The following is a 17,807-nucleotide window of genomic DNA, read 5'->3' as shown; positions in this document are numbered from 1 at the left end:
TTGGACTTTAGTGTCGATCTTTGGCATGAGAGCTCCCTAAATATCAGAATCTCTAGGGGTCAATTACTGTATCATAAAACTCTAAGTGTGATTCACATTTGGTAGGAATTTCTTTCCTAAGTAGAAGTAATGTCTTTTTAAAATGTAGTTTATCAGGATCTTGCATGCAAACTATAACTTGATTTTCTTTTTAAATTAAATTTTATTTATAAAAGGAAGGCAAAAATTCTTAAGCGAAAAAAATCTTATTTTGCATTTTTAGTCTATCACCTCTCTGACAGGAGATGGGCATCATTCTTCATCGTTGGTCCTTTGACATTATGGTTGTGGTGGCAAATGATTTGAGTTCTTAAGTCTTCCAGTTTTTTTGGAACCACTTCTTTCTTATAGCACAGTACATACTTTTGTACATGTGGGTAACCTTTCTTTGATCTTCTTTGGAGTATAGCTCTAGTGGTGATATTGGTAGGTCAAAAGAATATACACAGTTTAGCAGCTCATTTTAAGTAGAGATCCAAATTGCTTTCTTGTCATGGCAAACCAATTTTACAATTGTACCAACAGTACATTAATATCCCTACTTTCCCACAGCACCTCCATCCTTTCCTTCATTTTGCTCCAACCTTGCTGAAGTCATTTTTATTTATGTTTAATTATTAGTGAATTAAAGCATTTTCAAATGTGGCTGTTGATAGCTTAGATTTCTTCCTTTGAGAACTGCCTGTTCATTTCCTTGGATGGTTTAGTCAGGTAAGGGTTATTATACTTTTATATTTGTTTCTTATTCGACTTAGATATGAGTTCCTATACCAGAGAAATTTCCTGCAAAGATTATACCTGTATAGATAAGTGTTTCCTTATAATCTTAACTGCATTGATTTGATTTGTGAGAAAAGCTTTTAAATTTTATGTTATCGAAGTTATGCTATAATTATGACTTATTCTGCTAGCCATCATTCATAGGGTAATTTCTTATTTCTTCCTCTAATTTAGGATGTTACACTTTGTCTAAGTATCATAACTCATGATAGGAATGATGCGGGAAAGCTTGCTTTCTAGATTCCTACCCTCTCCTAGTTAATAATGTAAATTGCCCTTTAACTCACAAATCCTGGTCCTTTTGAATTCCAATAGAAGATTTGGCCTGTTCCCAGCCCCACCCGGATATGAGCCAACTTTGGGGCTACACCCGAAAGCCCCTCGAGCTAAGTCTCCTATTATAAAAAGGCCACGCTGGGAACCCCTCTTTGCAGAGATTCCAAACATGGCTACCATGTGAGGACCCTCTGTCCACTGGACCCTCTGTCCAGTGCCCTCCTTATCTCTACCTTCGCCTATACCTTAACTTTGCTTATCTAATAATAAACCTCTTTTATCAATCTAGCTCTCTGGGCCAATAAATGCTTTTATTGGGAACTCGCGCCGCTACTAGACCCCCTTGCGTCGAATCTGTACCCCAAACCTGCCACTAGACCTTAACCCTAATTTCATTTAGGTACCCCAAAGCTAGACCTCAACAGTATGTCTTAATAAATAGTGTGAGATGGTGATCTGTGCCTAGTTTTAGGCAGCTTTCCAGTTTTCTTAGCACTTACTGCCCAAACAGATGAGTTCTTGCTCTAGTAGCTGAAATCTTTGGGTTTATCTAACACTCGGCTTCTATTGGGTTGGTTTGCTTCTGATCTTTTGATGGGCCTATTTCTCATCCAGTACTGACTTACTTTGATCATTGCTTCTTCATAATCTACTCTGAAATCTAAGACTGTTAGACTCGTTCCTTCCCATTATTTCCCTATCTCTATAGGACTTAACCTCCGAGTGAATTAATTTAAGTAGTTTTGTCATTTTCGCTCACTGGACCCCTGAGCAATGAATAATATTACTCCAAAAACTGGCTTCATCTAGTTCTTATATTTTGGTAGGTAGACTCCCAAATATTAAGTAGCTATTTTAAATGGAATTTGTTTTCCCATCTCCTTGTTGGTTTTTTTGGTTAATAGTTAAATAGAAATGCTGATGATTTATTTATATCCTTCAACTTTGCTTCAATTAAAATTTTAGTTGACTCTCTAGGATTCTTTATCATATCATCCATATAAAATGCTATTGGTGTTTTTCTTCTTTCCCTTTGCAGCTAGCCTTTCAAGCAATTCATTAAATAGCTAGCAGTAATAATGAATATCCTGTTTTCCTTTTCTTCTTGGCAAGGCTCCCTTGTTTATTCCCATTAAGTGTGCTCCCTAGATCTCTAATGTCATCAGGGAATGAAGACAGAAATCCCAGGGGTGCTTTTATTATGTTTTGTTAATCTTGACAAAGAAGAGAGAGACCCTAGGGAAAATTTGTCATTTAATCAGAGTATTCAAGTACAAGTTTATGCAAATAGAGAAAGATAGGCATCACTTTTATCTGGATTTGTCAAAAGAAAGTAGGTAGAATACACACAGATTTTGGGATAGCAGTTTATAAGGAGGAAAGGGAAGATTTAGAAAGGGAGTAATCACCAATAAAAGAAGTTTACCCTTATGGGTAGGGTGTGAGAATGATCTAAAAGGAAAGAACTGGAAGCAAAAAATCCACCATTGCAATCAATTAGGAAGCAAACTCGCTATATTTAGATGGTCCATTCTATTCCTTGATTTGTATTGAACTGTGATCTTTTTCATCAGGAATGTTTGAAAGTTATCTATTTCATTATGATTATGTTCAATTTTTCTGGATAAGATATTCTTGGTTGCAATTCTAGATCTTGGGCCCAGTAGAATATTGTATTCCATGCTCTGTTTAGTTTTATGTGGTAGTTGCTAGATCTTGCATGATCCTAACTGTGAATAATTGGTGTTTTAATTCTTTCTGAGTAATTGCAGCATTTTATGTGAAACTCTGGATTTTGGCCAGGATGTTTCTGAATTTTTAATTGTTATTTTTTCATGTTTTCTGGAAGTATTTAATCTAGGCTCTTTTTTTTGGGGGGGGGTCAGTCCAGTTATAGCATAGCTGAATAAATCTCTATATGAAAGAGTAAAGTGTCACAAACTGGCTGCTGACGTGCTTTCCAGATAGCTGATGAGTTGTTGTTCTATTAGTTCCTGTTTGCAAGGGAAAGATGACGCTTTAGAAGAGCCATCTTAAGCTGAGTGTAATTTGAGCCTGAGAAAGGAGAAAGTTTCACAATCTGGCCTTGAAGGTGTAGGAATATTTAAGATATCTCTCCTTGATGTTTTAAGTCATTTTTCTATGAGATACCTTCTTTTCCTTTGACCTTGTAATTACATTTCACATAGCATGAAATCATTAATTTCTAAGGACCATATGGGGTCTAATAGAGGATGCTGTCTGGCTGCCATCTTGGACTTTTCAGACTCCAGTTAGTGTCTAAGCAACATAGGTGGAGCTTCCATAGGCAGCCTGAGCCCAGGAATTTCCTCTGGAGTAAGAAAAGCAGAGCTTACCCCTGTACTGGGCATTTGGATGTGGATTGTCTATGTTCTCTTGGGATGGAAAATGGACTTGTTGTGGTTTTCCTTTGTTTTGGTAATCACTACTCAGTCTGGCATTCTTTCTAAATCTTTGTTGGGGGAGCTGGGCTGCACTGCATCTTCCATGTTTTCTGGTCTTATGGCAGTTGTTATTTTTCCCTAGTAATTTCTTCAAGAAGCCTGAGCCAGCTTTCTCTGTATTTCTTCCAGCCTCCCTCCTGTTCCCTATTCTGTGCTAATGTTAACTTCTTCCAAGGTGCTTGTGGGTCTAGGACCTACCCTGGGCAAGCTGGCTAACCTTTGATAGCATCTGCCTCCGGAGGGTGCTGAATGTGGGGCCCAAAAGAGTGAGCACGAGTGGCCAGAGACTGTCAGCTCCAGAGCATGTAAGAAGCAGGATGCTGAAGCCTTTGAGGCCAGATTGTGAAACGAGCGCATGCTGACAAGAAGTATGAACGTTTTTCTCCTTCTCCTCTTAGGCTCCAATTCTACCCTGCTGAAGATTCAGTGCTTCTCACTCACTGAAAACAAGGGAGTTGATGGGATATCAAGCCTTACCACTGCCTGGGGAGGAATGTCAACAGTCCTCTTGTGGCTCCCTGCTCTATCATCTGGGTAGCTGCCCAACAAGGCTCCAAATTCTACTCAAGCCTCTCGGCATAGGTGAGTTCTGTCATCCTCTCTTTTTGCATTGCGCTAATAACATAGATAGGAGAGCCCAGGATCTTGACTTGAGTTACAGAATTGCAGTTCTCAAGTCTAAATCACTCATGGAGTCTCCCTCTGAAAGTATAAGGCGAGGGTCCTCAAACTTTTTAAATAGGGGGGCAGTTCACTGTCCTTCAGACTGTTGGAGGGCTGGACTATAGTCAAAACAAAAACTTTGTTTTGTGGGCCTTTAAAAAAAGAAACTTCATAGCCCTGGGGGAGAGGGATAATGGTCCTCAGCTGCCGCATCTGGCCCGCTGGCCATAGTTTGAGGACCCCTGGTATAAGGGCTATGATTCCTTAGTGCTCACTTGGTCTAGGTACATGCTGTTCTGGGGACTTGGATCTCCACATCTTAGAGCCCACGGCTTTGAATTTAATTCTTGGGGTCTTGAATCACTTTCAGACTACCATTTCCAAAGTAAGCTCCTTGTATTTTGATCATCAGCCATTCTCTCTCTGAGAAAAACCAGGCTCCAATCAATAAACTTTCTCTTACCTTGCCTGGAATGAGGCCTTCACACCATTTCCAAACCTGCTACGGCATAACTTCTGCCCTCCTCCAGCACTTAGTGCATGTTTCATTTGTCCTTCTAGATCCCTATGGTTACCCTTAGAATTGTTTGGTTTCTGGTTCACTAAATTAAACCTTAAGTTTCTAGACCTCCATATTGAGCTCTGTAGCCTAGTCTTAGAATGTTATCCCCTAACTTGGGAGGAACGAGTCTCCTGTGGATTTGGGTCTTTCGGCCTCTCACGAGCTCCCGATTCTCCTTTCGTCAGAGCTGTCCCCATCTATCCAAAGCCTTGTATCTCTCTCTTAAAACTCTGCATCTGTCCCACACGGAGCTCCTGCTTGCACATTGTTCTGGTTCACCAGGGACTAAAGTGACTGCTGAGATCCTACTCCGGATTAGAGTTGCTACCCATTCTACTCTCACACTGCTTTCCCATTCAAAGTTCATCTTCACTTACTCGTGATGAAGAGATTCTTTCTTTTGAAATTCTCTTCACCGTGAAAGGCTTTCTGGGTTTTGTAGCCTATGTGCCTGGCAGAACAGTTGAAACAAGATAAGCACTTAGTAATGCTTGTTGATGAACTGAAGCCATTTATAATAAATGAGAACTCTATAGTAATAGTTATTACCACAAAGCCTTTGGGGAAGATTCTTCTCTTATGTGTTAGAAAACTATTAAAGAAGGGACATTGGAATTTTTTTTGCAAAAATACCAACTTAAGAGTGTTATAGTTTACATAAGTAAAACTTATAGTTCTGGTTACTTTTTTATTCCTAAGAAGCTTGACTGGATTTTTTGTATACCCAACTCTCTATGAAGATGATGGGAGCTTCCTTCTTCCACAGCCCTTCTCAGGATAATATATAGGCTGCCTCCCTAAATTACTAAATGTAATTGTCCATTTATGAGAAAACTGCCCTCTCTAATGTCACCTCTCACTGCAAGTGCTTATCTCAAACCTCAAGATGAAGAAGCAAGACCCATCGCTGGCCTGTGAAGACTGTCAGAGACAAAGACTGGGGTCAATCCTGCTCTACAGAAGCAACTTTTCAACAAAACCTCTACCCATAGTTAGGGCTACATGAAAAAGCCCGAGTCGTTTAAAATGTAGATTTCTATCGAAGAGTTAAAAGTTCAAGACTTGGAGTCATTTAAAGACTTCAGGGTATAAGGCCCTTGACCCCCCAGCTCCTAACCACTGCTAATAAAATGTCCAGAATAGTAGTTATAAGGTTCAGGAGCCTCAAGTCACTGAAACTTTAAATCTTGCTGTTCCTCAAATTATTAGTACAGACATGGTGGATTTTCAGTTCAAGGCTTAATCTTAAGACTGGGAGACCATGGCTTTTCTCTTAACTAGGGGGGAATCAATGATACAGTCCAGATGAAAATGTAATTGGGGAATTTTTAGCAAAATACATATACAGTGAGACATACACATTAACAGGAGATCCTTATCCTTTTGTCCACTTTAATTTGACACAAGTGGTATAGACTTCCTGGACTGTGGGGTTAGTGGTCTCAAGCCCCCTAAAAACTTAACTTTAAATTCTAGAACTCTTCAGGCAAACTCTGAGTCCCTAAAAACTTACCCGTCCCAAAGTTTCCTGTTTATTAAGCATAGCTGGATGAGTCTTGGAACATGCCTGTCCCCAACATTCTTCTTTTTCTAGGAATAGGGCTTCAGTCCCATGTCCTCCTGGGGGGAACAAGTTACTAACGCTAGATCCTTGGCAGAAAGAGGGGGGAAAACACAGCAATTGCCATTCCACCCATTCTCCATTCAAAATCCGGCCTTGTCACCCATTCAAGTGTTCTCAGCTGGGGTAGAGACAGGTACACCTTTAACCTAAAATTGGTACATATGCAGTAAGCCTGGGAAAGAGCCATCCTGTTCAAGTACTTGCTTGAGAACAGCCTAGGAGGAAGGTGCCTGGTTGAGCTTCTTGCTAAAGCTACCACTTGGGGCCAGATACCAATCTGTTGCCTCAGATGAAGTTATAAGCAACTATCCTTTAAAGAAATCCATTCATTCTTTTTTAAAAAAAAATTATAGCTTTTTATTGACAGAACACATGCATGGGTAATTTTTCTTTTTTTTTTTTTTTTTTTACTTCAAACATATTTTAATAACACAATGGTGTGGTTGTGAACCAAGTTCTTTGTAAAGCTTTTTTTTTAAATTTTTATTTAATAATTACTTTATATTGACACTCGTTTCTGTTCCGATTTTTTTTTCCCTCCCTCCCTCCACCCCCTCCCCTAAATGGCAAGCAGTCCTTTATATGTTGGATATGTTGCAGTATATCCTAGATACAATATATGTTTGCAGAACCGAACAGTTCTCTTGTTGCGTAGGGAGAATTGGATTCAGAAGGTATAAATAACCCGGGAAGAAAAACAAAAATGCAGATAGTTCACATTCGTTTCCCAGTGTTCTTTCTTTGGGTGTAGCTGCTTTTGTCCGTCATTTATCAATTGAAACTCAGGTCTCTTTGTCAAAGAAATCCACTTCCATCAAAATATGTCCTCATACAATATCGTTGTCGAAGTGTATAATGATCTCCTGGTTCTGCTCATCTCACTTAGCATCAGTTCATGTAAGTCTCACCAGTCCTCTCTGTATTCATCCTGCTGGTCATTTCTTACAGAACAATAATATTCCATAACATTCATATACCACAATTTACCCAGCCATTCTCCAATTGATGGGCATCCATTCATTTTCCAGTTTCTAGCCACTACAAACAGGGCTGCTACAAACATTTTGGCACATACAGGTCCCTTTCCCTTCTTTAGTATCTCTTTGGGATATAAGCCCAATAGAAACACTGCTGGATCAAAGGGTATGCACAATTTGATAATTTTTTGGGCATAATTCCAGATTGCTCTCCAGAATGGTTGGATTCGTTCACAACTCCACCAACAATGCATTAGTGTCCCAGTTTTTCCGCATCCCCTCCAACATTCATCATTATTTTTTCCTGTCATCTTAGCCAATCTGACAGGTGTGTAGTGGTATCTCAGAGTTGTCTTAATTTGCATTTCTCTGATCAATAATGATTTGGAACACTCTTTCATATGAGTGGTAATAGTTTCAATCTCATCCTCTGAAAATTGTCTGTTCATATCCTTTGACCATTTATCAACTGGAGAATGGCTTGATTTCTTATAAATTTGAGTCAGTTCTTTATATATTTTGGAAATGAGGCCTTTATCAGAACCTTTAACTGTGAAGATGTTTTCCCAGTTTGTTGCTTCCCTTCTAATCTTGTTTGCATTAGTTTTATTTGTACAAAGGCTTTTTAATTTGATGTAATCAAAATTTTCTATTTTGTGATCAGTAATGGTCTCTAGTTCATCTTTGGTCACAAATTTCTTTCTCCTCCACAAGTCTGAGAGATAAACTATCCTATGTTCCTCTAATTTATTTATAATCTTGTTCTTTATGCCTAGGTCATGGACCCATTTTGATCTTATCTTGATATATGGTATTAAGTGTGGGTCCATGCTTAATTTCTGCCATACTAATTTCAATTATCCCAGCAGTTTTTATCAAATAATGAATTCTTTTCCCAGAAGTTAGGGGCTTTGGGTTTGTCAAACACTAGATTGCTATAGTTGACTATTCTGTCTTGTGAACCTAGCCTTTTCCACTGATCCACTAATCTATTTCTTAGCCAATACCAAATGGTTTTGGTGACTGCTGCTTTATAATATAATTTTAGATCAGGTACAGCTAGGCCACCTTCATTTGATTTTTTTTTTCATTGATTCCCTTGAGATTCTCGACTTTTTATTGTTCCATATGAATTTTGTTGTTATTTTTTCTAGATCAATAAAATATTTTCTTGGAAGTCTGATTGGTATAGCACTAAATAAATAGATTAGTTTAGGGAGTATTGTCATCTTTATTATGTTCGCTCGGCCGATCCAAGAGCACTTAATATTTTTCCAATGATTTAAGTCTGACTTTATTTGTGTGGAGACTTTTTTATAATTTTGCTCATATAATTCCTGACTTTCCTTTGGTAGATAGATTCCCAAATATTTTATGGTATCAACAGTTATTCTGAATGGAATTTCTCTTTGTATCTCTTGCTGTTGGGTTTTGTTGCTGATGTATAAAAATGCTGAGGATTTATGGGGATTTATTTTGTAGCCAGCTACTTTGCTAAAATTATGAATTATTTCCAATAGCTTTTTAGTAGAATCTCTGGGGTTCTCTAGGTATACCATCATATCATCTGCAAAGAGTGATAGTTTGGTTTCCTCATTGTTTACCCTAATTCCTTTAATATCTTTCTCGACTCTTATTGCCGAGGCTAGTGTTTCTAATACGATATTAAATAATAATGGTGATAGTGGGCAACCTTGCTTCACTCCAGATCTTACTGGGAAAGGTTCCAGTTTTTCCCCATTGCATATGATGCTCACTGATGGTTTTAAAATATGCTCCTGACTATTTTAAGGAAAAGTCCATTTATTCCTATGCTCTCAAGTGTTTTTATTAGGAATGGATGTTGGATTTTATCAAATGCTTTTTCTGTATCTATTGAGATGATCATATGGTTTTTGTTTGGTTATTGATATAGTCAATTAATACATGGGTAATTTTTCAACATTATCTCTTGCACTCACTTTTGTTCCCACTTTTCCCTTCCCTCCCTCCATCCCCTCCCCTAGATGGCAAGCAGTATTATACATGGTAAAGTATATCTTAGCTACAATATATGTGTGCAGATCCATACAATTCTCTTGTTGCACAGGGAGAATTGGATTCAGAAGGTAGAAATAACCCAGGAAGGAAAACATTCATTTCCCTGTGTTCCTTCTCTGGGTGTAGCTGCTTCTGTCATCCTTGATCAATTGAAACTGAGTTAGATCTTCTCTTAGTTGAAGAAATCCACTTCCATCAGAATACATCCTCAAACAGTATCATTGTTGAGATATATAATGATCTCCTGGTTCTGCTCATTTCACTCAGCATCAGTTCATGTAAGTCTCGCCAGTCCTTTCTGTATTGATCCCTCTGGTCATTCCTTACAGAACAATAATATTCCATAACATTCATATACCACAATTTACCCAGCCATTCTCCAATTGATGGGCTTCCATTCATTTTCCAGTTTCTAGCTACTACAAACAGGGCTGCTACAAACATTTTGGCACATACAGGTCCCTTTCCTTTCTTTAGTATCTCTTTGGGGTATAAGCCCAGTAGAAACACTGCTGGATCAAAGGGTATGCACAGTTTGATAACTTTTTGAGCATAATTCCAGATTGCTCTCCAGAATAGTGGCATCCTTGCTTTTTTTCTCTCCTCACCTTCCACACTCCCCTCCCCATTCCTTGCCCCCCCCCACACACACTTCCTTCCCTTAGCTGCTCACCTCCAGGGTGTCTCTCTGACCTGCCCCTCCAAGCTCCTCATCATTTCCCTCCTTTCTTTGGCCACTGGGATCTCCCATCCTTCCCCAATTCCTCAGAGACCAATTGCCTAGTGTAAGTGCCAGCGAGACCAAGGCCACAGCTTGTTGGGGAACTTAGTAAGGAACCCATTTCTTTCTGGAGCCCAATTAGGCTTCTGAGGGCTGCTTGCCCTGTAGGACCAGCTGTGGAGGCAGGGTGGGGCTAAGAACTAGTGGGGATGCAGACCCCAGCGAGGAAAACCCTAAAGGTGAGTCAGAGGCAAATCCTTTATAGTCAGTGTGGCATGTTCAAGGGCTTCAAAGCCCCTTCAACCTTTTAGCTTCCAAGGTGAGAATTTGGAGGCACCTTAGAACTTGGGGGGAGAGTTAGTTGGTTAGAGGGGAGTTGGGAGAGAGTTAGGTGGGAGTTGGAGGTGGAGAGGGGAGGGAGTTGGAGGGGGAAGGGGAGGGAGTTGGAGGGGGAAGAGGGGGAGGGGAGGGAGTTGGAGAAGGGGGAAAGGGGGAGGAGAAGAGGGGGAGGGGGGGAGGGAGAGAAGGAGAAGAGGGGGAGGGGGGGAGGGAGGGGAGGAGAAGAAGGGAAAGAATATATCTTCTGAGTGTCTTATCTGTATTCTTACTCCTGCTCCCTCCCAACTCCCTCCCAACTCCCACCCAACTCCCAAGCCTCCCCTCTAACTCCTCCTCTCTTCCCTCCTCCCTTCCCCTCCACTGAAAAGGGAACTTACTGTAACTTTTCCTAGTCATGACTACTTTTCACCTGAGATTTTCTACATCCCTATGTCAAATAGACATACAAATCAAACATTTCTTGATAATAAATCAGAATTTCCCAACCCCTTAGCATTTCTCCTTCACCACAAAGATGTTGTGAGGATCAAATGAAATCCTCTGAAAAGTATTATTAACAAGAAAACTAGATAAAGAGTGAGATTACATTTTGGTTGAAGGAAAATAATCTAATAGGAGGAGGGAATTTGTCTAAATCACAGTAGAGGAAAGCTCATCACACATCTTTTAACGCCTAAAAAATATCATAAAAAAAGAGAAAAGACACCAGGGATAGAGAAGAGTCACCTCAGTCTGCTTCAGCTTTCCCATCCGTAAAATGAAGACGATACTATTGCCCAGCTTCCAGGGCAGTTGAGAATCAAATAAGTGTCTATAAAGTCCTTTGCAACAGCCTTCGAGAACTATGTAACAATATTCACCGTTATGAGATTACAGCTAACAGTAACACACAAGACAAAAAGGCCTTCTCCACTGGCTATGTGGTCAAAAGATATGAAGAAAGTGCTCAAGAACATTAACAATCATATTTAAAGAATGTTCTGAATGTCTAATAATGAGAAAATGCAAATCAGAACAGCTTTTTGGATTTCTCTCCTACTCAATAAATTGGGAAATATAACAGAAGATGGAAAAGACAGGCATCACTATGCATTTGATAGAACTGAATTACTACCATTTGGAAGGATAGGAAAAAAAATGCAGCTATAGCATTCCTACTCTTTCACCTGCGGATTTCATTACTGGCCGTGTACCCCACAGATATCCACGACAAACGTATAGGCTTTCTATGTGAAAATATCTACAGTGACGCTCTTTGTGGTCGCAAAGAATGAAAAGAAGGTAGATGTCTATCAGGCGGGGAATCGCTGAACAAATGCTGATAAAGGAAGTGGAATACTACTGACTTACGAGAAATAATAAATATTACAGAGAAGCACAGAAGGACATACCGCACCGATGATGCAAAGTGAAGTCATCGGAGTGCAGAAATACTGCACGCGATGACCAAAATGATGTAGACGGAAAGAGTGACTGCCAAACGATAAAAACGAATTTTATAAATTTACAAAGAAAAATCTTGATCCCCAAGAAGAAATACAAGCAGAACCCCTTTTGACAAATCCTTTGCAGCACTGCGGGTGAAGGAGGGGATAGAGAGATGTGTATAAAATATCAAATAGAATGTCAGATTTATGTATTGACCAATTTTACTATTTTTTCATCTTCCTCTTTTTTTCTTACATTAAAATATATCATCATTGTTGTCTTTGGGAAAGGGGAAGAGCAGCAGTACAGGAGGAATCTACCTGATGTTAAACTAGAAGATATCAATAAAATATCAAATTTTAAAAAGTATTTTTCTTTTAATCCCATTTGCAAATCCCTGACACAGTATGGAAATAGTACCAAACTATGAAGCTTAACATTTCCACATCAACTCCAAGTTAATCCGGTGATTACAAGTTCAATAAGAACATTTAGCTAAAACAAAATTCATCTTTGAATAAGAATGCCATGAAGATGGCATTTTCTTATCTTAAACCTCAAAAATGATTATTCTTTTCACTATTATGTACAACATTTGCTTTTGATGTTATTTGGCTTGTGAAAACATGATTAAGTTTTACTTCAAACTATTTTAAATTACATTCACGTTGAGGTAAAAAACAGTACTAATTAGTCTAAAAATAAATCAGACTAGAATATTTCAGTAACTATTCATCTATTATCAGAAGATTATCTATATCTAGTCTTTGCATTCCAACAGATACTCTGTGGCTATCCCACCTTATTAAATATACATGAAATTTGGTTACAAATTACATAAAAGAGCAAGGCAGAAAAACTATTTTAAGAACAAAATGGATATTTTAAGTACCTCAGAACTTTACAAACCAAGGTAATTGACCCTAAAGAGAACAAGGAAAAATAATCTAAGAATCATGAAATTGAAGCAATAAGTTCCATATTTAGCAAACTTAGGTGATAGAATGGATCAGGAATTTTGGAGACAGTAGACAAATGAGGGCTGCCTTGACTCCCAGTGAAATCGGGAGGGGTACTATGTACTCAAACACCGATGGGGTAGGAATATGGGTTCCATCACATTCTCGCACACTAGCCAGTCGTGGGGCACATCCTCTAATACTGTCCTCCTTCAGCTAACGGAGTCCCCAACATCCCTCCTGCTCACTCCAAAGACTCTTGCCCTGGGTGCGACCACAGCAGCAGCCACCGCATGAGTATCATTGAGAAAATCTACCCCCTCCTCAGAATACCTGCCCCTAGAATACTTCACGGATGCAACAGGTGCTTCTCAAGAATATAGGTAATCTTTTTTCTAGGGCACTGACCAAGGAGCCATAGATTGAGTAGAATGGTGACTTTAACAAAATGACATAGGAGTAGCTGGGTCGTGCCCAGAAGATCTCCTTACATTATCCCTGTCTCCACTCTGACCCGCCCTCTTTCCAAATGTCTTTATTATTGTCAAGGATTTCATTATCCAGGTGCATTTCTCCCGCCTGTCCCCTTCAGTTTCCACAAAGTCATTTCCCTAAAACATAGGTCTAATCACATCACCCCCATACTCAATAAACTCCAGTGACTCCCTACTGACAATAGGGTCAAGTAGTATTATTTCACCTTCATGGATTCCTTTTTAAAAATTTTTACATTTTGTGTGCTTTACAATGAATGTGAACACTACTTATGTATTGTTATATACATGTGGATAGTAAGTCTTAATATCATTAGCATTTTATCCTTATAACTACCTAGGGTAAGTAGGTGATATCATGATTTCCATTTTACAGATGGGAAAACTGAGGCTAAGAGAGGCTAAGTGGTCTCCCAGGGTCTCAAACCTAGTAAGCATTTGAGGCTAGATCTTGTCTCCAGGTCCAGAGCTCTATTTATTCATTAAGCCACACAGCTACTTTGATTATTAACAACTTAAAACTTCAAGTAAATTCAACTCCATTCAAAAAAGTAAATCTACACTTTTGGGGGGCTACATGCTAAAAACTTGCGACTGACCTACATCACTGCTCTGCCCGCGTGTCACGAGTGGCTCAAACGACTCAAGTACATTTTGGGCTCCTGCTTGGGCTGGGGGCTCTTCCCAACTAAACACGCTCATATCGACGCAATTGTTCTTTTTCCCCAGGAAGATGTCGGGGCTGCCCCTCCCCACGAAGCAGACTTGGTGATGATGAAAATCGATCTTGCCACTTAAGTGGGTGAAGGGGGTGGGCGAAACAACTCAGAGGGTTGAAAAAAATAATTCAATTCCTGATTTTAGATGATCAAAGAATAGGGAGGGACATTATTGAAAAATTTCACTGTTTCAAATGGTCTATTGATTTCCCTCTGAAGAGAACTTTGATGCAGGAATCAGTCCTTGAGGTAAAAAGCTTTTTATTAGGCTTCCTTGATGGCAAGTAAGTTAAGAGAGAAATGCTTCTAAAGGTGTAGGGTAGGAAGAGACTGACTGCAGAAAGCAATTTTGTCTATGGCTTCTAACGTGCCGAGTAGAAGATGAGCTTCGAGAGCACAGCGATTTGACTGGTTGTTCCTGAGGAAGGGTGGTGATTGGATCCTGCAAGCGAGTAAGAGTTGGAGAGTTGCGATTATGATCAAGAAATTCTCAAGGGCCAAGCAGTCGCCAAATCTTATCAGAGTGACCTTCAGAATATCTCCTGTATCCATGGCCTTCTCTCCCCTCACACCAGTACCTCCCGTCGAAATAGAAGCCCCCAATCTCTCATCTGGACAATACCAATAGTTTCCCAGACAGGCTTCCTGCTTCTAGTCTCTCGCTTTCTCCCGTACATCCTCTACGCAGTTGTCCAAAGCAACTATTTCAGCTCCAATGTGTGTCACTTGGTGACTCAGAAATCTGTAGTAGCTGCCCATCGCCTCTAGAAGAGCACAGTCTGCCTCAAACATTCAAAGCCCTGCCCACCTGGGGCTCCGACAGCCTCACGTTACTCACCTTTGCATATTTCCTATTCCTCCAAGACTGTTTTGCTTTCTACTTCCTCCCTTTATGTCTCTGCACAGAACATCACATGCCATCTTTTCCCTTCAGCCCAAACTTTAGTCAAGTCCCATCTCGGGGGCCACCTCGGGCCTTTCCCTATCTTCATAATTCTTAATTTTCTCTTCCTTCCTCCAATACACATGGACCTATTTGTGTCTTTCCCTTCCCATCCTCCTGACCCAAGTATCGAGAACAAGAGGGTGAAAACTGATTTTATTCTTGCCTCCCTAGCACCAAGGTATCTGCATATAGTGTATTTAATAAATTTGAATCAATTTGGAAAGAGCACATCATGATGTGTAAGCCACAAAACAGCCATTTACTATAAAATAGATCCTACCTGAATAATGAATAGAATTTATGCCCTTAAATCTGCCCTAATGCCAGGTTCTAATTTAATATCTCTGGAACTTGGTATTATTCTGACTAAAACAAAACAATGGTATTATTCTGACTAAAATATTAATACTAATTTGTTATGATCTTCACCTCTCCCCCAGTAGGAGATGTAATAGTAGTAAGTAGTAGTAGTAGTAGTAGTAGTAGTAGTAGTAGTAGTAGTAGTAGTAGTAGTAGTAGTAGCAGCAGCAACTCTCATCTCCAACGTGAAGATATGTCACATGAATAGTAAGCTGCCCATCAGTTTGCCCTGGGCCTCAGTTGTTCCCTCGGTAAAATGGCTATATTGGCCTTGCCCATCTCTAGACCCACTTCCAAGATTGAACATTTCAAAGTTGCTAGACCCATGTCTTCTACCATGTGGATTTCTGTTGGAATCCTTACTAACTGTTAACTAATTAGAGTTGATCTAATCTTACAAGAAGATGTTTTGGGCAGAACCTGAAACAAGGTACTAAGTAGAACTAATTAATACAAGGCTTGTGTTCACACCTTTACTCATTGGAGTTCAATGAGTTCATATTTCCCTTGAAGCTCTTTGGGCCAGAGAGCACTATGGGAGAAAACCCATAATCCCTCTCTCTGGAAGGAGCATAAATAGGCCAATGGGCCAGTCGAAGAGGTTCTTCAGAGGAAGACGCTACAAGTCGAGATTTCACCGGAATGACATGAAGACTGGAGCTGGCTGGAGGCTGAAGAAAGCAGAGGCAGAGGCTGAAGGACCAGACCTTTGGATTTAAAGACATTTGGAGAGAGCTCTTGGAACCAAGCAGAGAGATAGGCCTCTAAGCTAACCGGGCTATATTGGAGATAATAAAAGATCTGAACTTTTATCACCTGGCTGCGTTTTGGGAAGAAGATCACCACAGATTTCCTCATAAAGAATTACTAATGTATAGAGTCTCTTCTTCTTCCTGGGTTTTTCGATTCTTCCTCTTGCCATCTAGGTGGGTTTGAATGCCTATTGCTAGTGGAATCAAAGCTTGGACAATTCCTACAAAATGGAAACGGCTTAGAGTAGCGATGCACGGGTAGACCGGCAGCATATTGAGGGTCAGCAGAGTAGGCTGGGAGGTAATAAGGAAAAATGGACCCACAAAAGGATACAGGAGAAAATGGAGATAAAAAGGAAGACCACCCATGGTGGCATGGGTATGGCACACTATATGTAACATCAGACTTTTGAGATATGTCGATTAGTTTTGCTGAATTTTTTTTCATTATAAAGAATGGCTCCCTGGTAGGAATGAGGGTACTTGGAGGAAAACGTAGAGGATGTGAAAAAAAATTATATCAATCCAACTTTATTTTAAAAATGAAAAAACAAAAAATGCATACCAGACAAACGAGAAGCTGGAACAAAATCAGCCACAAATGGTTACAAATGAAATCATGCTGTCAGACAGAAAGCTAAAAAGTGATAGTGAAAGCTAAAAATGCTTAAAGGCAACATATGCAGTCCATTAAGTGAGGCCAAATTAGTCATGATCTTTTTCTTGCAACTTCAACTTCAGCTCATTGGTTCCTCATTGCAAAGGCTTCTGGCATTTTATCAGGTTTATGGTATCGGGGTCTTCTGTGAAAATCAGCTAGGTGGCTCAGTGAATAGAGCATCTGCCCTGAAGTCAGGAGGACCGGAGTTCAAATCTAACCTTAGACACTTACTACTTCCTAGCTGTGTGACCCTGGGCAAGTCACTTAAACCCAATTGCCTTAGGAAAAAAAAGTCACCATTGGCTAAGTGCAGGTACAGAATTCATGAAGTATCCATCCTTCTTCCAGGATCTTTAATAGAGTATCTCCCCCCCAAATCTATTTGTTTTCTCACTGTCATTCCAGATACTTTCTTGGGGAAAAAAAGAAGGGCAGTGCCTTTCTTGATTTCTTTTACAGATGAATGAGAAAATTGGGTAATCTTATCAATATTCTGTGAGAAGAGTTCAAAGCAACAGATCTAATAACAAAGCTATATTTAAACCGAAGCTTCTTAAACTGTGGCTTGTGACTCCCAGTGGGGTGGCCTGAAAATTTCTTGGGTGAAAGAGGATCAAGAGTTGTGACAGTTGAAGAAGCCCTGGTTTAAACAATGCAACGAGTCTCCTGATGAACTGAGGTTAGACATTCCAACATGGAATGGCTACATGCCAGGCCTAAATGCTACACCTCAGTTTGGTGGGAGATTAAACTAGGGACCTGTCCACATTTTCTCATTCCTCGGTCATTTGATCTCAGATAATCCAGCTGCCAGTCCATGAATAAATTGAACTGGTTATGTGAAAGGTCCCTTAGAGATGTTTTTTCTGTCAGCCTCCCCTTGGGAATTAGGAATTCTCTCCCCACAGAGAGGGCGAAATCCCTCCCGGTGCCCACATGAGAAACAATGTAGGAGACAATCTGTCCCATTCTGGGGAGTCACCCAAGTATTATTTTTCCCTA

At 39.9% G+C, this 17,807-nt stretch overlaps 1 protein-coding gene across 3 annotated transcripts in view; it reads left to right on the top strand.

Moving 5' to 3' along the window:
* Positions 1-17,807, top strand: part of LOC127542516 (transcriptional repressor protein YY1-like) — a 144,599-nt gene that overhangs the window by 78,633 nt on the left and 48,159 nt on the right. For all 3 annotated transcript variants that reach the window (XM_051968171.1, XM_051968173.1, XM_051968170.1), the window contains exon 3: positions 3,959-4,142. The gene's annotated coding sequence lies outside the window, so the exon portion shown is untranslated. The remainder of the gene's footprint in view (positions 1-3,958; positions 4,143-17,807) is intronic.

This window comes from Antechinus flavipes, chromosome X (assembly GCF_016432865.1).
Source record: "Antechinus flavipes isolate AdamAnt ecotype Samford, QLD, Australia chromosome X, AdamAnt_v2, whole genome shotgun sequence".
NCBI classification, from domain to species: Eukaryota; Metazoa; Chordata; class Mammalia; order Dasyuromorphia; family Dasyuridae; genus Antechinus; species Antechinus flavipes.
This window is presented reverse-complemented; position numbering and strand designations above follow the sequence as displayed.